Below are 2,601 nucleotides of genomic sequence, written 5' to 3' on the forward strand. Positions count from 1 at the left end.
AAGTGCTTATTTTTAAATTGCTGGCTTGGAAGCAAGTTTTATTATTATTAAAAACTAAGTATAGTTCCAAGTAGAGCCTCCTGTAGGTTGTAAGTCCACATAGGGGCTAACAAATAGCCAATCACAGCCCTTATTTGGCAACACAAGCAACCCATGTTTGTGTTGCTCCCCAACTCTTTTTACATTTGAATGTGGCTCACGGGTAAAAAAAGTTTGGGGACCCCTGATCTACAGCCTAAGACTGCAGGTTCTAACGGATTAAATAATAAATAGTATATTCATATTGTTATGTAGGGTAGTGGTGCTGCCCAAATGTATAGGCTATTCCCACATGGGGCTGTTTCTCTGCCACTTATAAATACATTAGAAGAAACAACCCATCCACTCCTTCCTCTTTCTGTATTAATTTCAGGCCTGGCTGCAGACACACAAACTGAAGCCTGTCAGACAGACAGAGAGCTATCAGAGGAGAGCAGACCAGCTGTTTCTTGGCCATATCTTATCTATGGTTTTGTTACCACACGTTCAAGGGCGTAAATCTATCAATACTGTACCAAGAAAATAATAAATAGAAAGACAAATTAAAAAATATTTGTGTCAGTCTTTTGCTGTGGTCCCTATGTGGGTTTCTGCAGTCTGTATATATAAGCGAAAGAAGAATGATCAATATCCTGGTACATAAGGACAATACTGTATGATGCTCTTCCAAATGCCATCAACTCATTTAGTTGTATACTGAAGAGTTAATGCAGAAACACAGGAATATTATGGGGGTTATTTTAGTGATGGGTAACATTTTTTGCCAAGTTACGCAGCGAAAATGACACCAATAGACAAATGCATTTCAGCAAATTTTTTCATTTTGCAAATTTTTGGTGATGTGAAACGGGTCAGATTCGCCCATCACTAGTTATTTACTAAAATCTAAAAAATTCTCATTATTTAAAAAAAAAAAAAAAAAACCACCAACCAAACTCCCTTTGTTAAAATCAAGAAAAAATCTGAATCATATGATTCTTTTTGATTTGACGCCTGAACACTTTGACTTCTTGGGTTATCGTCCAAAAACCACAAACTATGCGGATTATTGTACTAAATCCAGAGCAGATCATGATATCCTCCAATTGTAAAGGGGACATCAGCCATTGACTTCTACATGATCTCGGCAGGTTTCAGATGGAGTACTTTTTTATTTGGACTTTTAGCAGCCTCTGGGTTTAATAAATCTTTAAACAAATTTAGTTTTTTTCCTATTAAAAATGATCCCCATTAAAACTCTGATCAGAAAAAAAAAAAAAAAAAAAATCTGACTTATGTAAATAACCCCCTAGGCTTTCATGGTGGTTTTTATCTATTTTATCTATAATAGGATAAAGACTATTATCTGATAAGGGAGATTGAACTTGTCAAACATTTCTATCTGTAATTGAACTAGGGTCTGGCCACCAGGGCAGCCATCAGGGGGGGACAGGGGGGGGATAGTTGTAGGGGGCCCAGAGGGTAAGGGGGGCCCGGCCACGCTGCACTTTGATTATCTGGGCCCCCCTGCTTTCTGAGAGCCGCTGACTTTGGGAAGGCAGGGCAGGAGCACAAGGGGAGGTATCTTCTGTCCATTACTTCCCCTTATTGGTCACGGAGTTTAAGTCCCGGTTGAGCTGCTCAGGGATTGGATAGCTGAGGTTTGAACTTCTCCTCCAGCTCATCCAATCACCATGCAGCTTTACCAGCACTTGAAATTCTGTGACCAATAAGGGAAGAAAATGCTATCACTGGAAGAAGATGCAGCCACCTGTGCTCCCCTCCTCCCTTCTGTAGTTGGCAGCTCACTTACAGCAGGTGGGCCACACTAATGAAGTAAGTGCAACATGGCAGGGCCCCCCTAAAGGTAACCCTTTGTGGTCCCTGTTGTGTGGTGGGGCCCTGGGCACCAATTTTTTTTTAAACTTCTGGGGGGGCAAGTTTTTATAACATCGACGTTTAAGGGGGGCCCTGGGCACCAGTGTTCTTATGACGTGGGGGGGCCCTGGCCACCAATTTTTTTTTCCCATGTGGGGTCCTAGCCACCAATATTTTTCAATGGGGGGCCCTGACCACAAATGTTTTTTTCCAAGGGGGGGGCCCAGACCACCAAAATTTTTTTATTTACATGTGGGAACCATAGCCACCAATGTTTTTTGTAGTGTGTGATGGGGGGGGTGGACCTGTAGGTGGGGCTTGTGGTGGGCGCAGGCCAGAAATTTTTTTCGTATGGGGCCCTGCGATTTCTGATGGCGGCCCTGCTGGCCACACAGGCAGATTAGTCAGGGAGATTAGTCGCATTCCGCCGTCTAAAATGAAAATCGCCTGGGGGCAGACACATGGATCGCTTTGTTTTCCGAAGTCGCCCGTAATTGCCTCACGAGGAAATTTCGGGCAACTTCGGAAAACAAATTGCTCTGTGTGCCTGCCCCCAGGCGACTAATCTCCCCGAATCTGCCGTATGACCGGACCCTTAGAGGGTTGAGAGTGTTAATAGTAATTGTACTGTAGGGTTAAAGTGTAGCATTGATTTCTTCAGATCATAAACGGCTCTTTATGCGTTTTCTTATAATGCCTTTATGG

Source organism: Xenopus laevis, chromosome 3S (assembly GCF_017654675.1).
Source record: "Xenopus laevis strain J_2021 chromosome 3S, Xenopus_laevis_v10.1, whole genome shotgun sequence".
Classification (NCBI taxonomy): Eukaryota; Metazoa; Chordata; class Amphibia; order Anura; family Pipidae; genus Xenopus; species Xenopus laevis.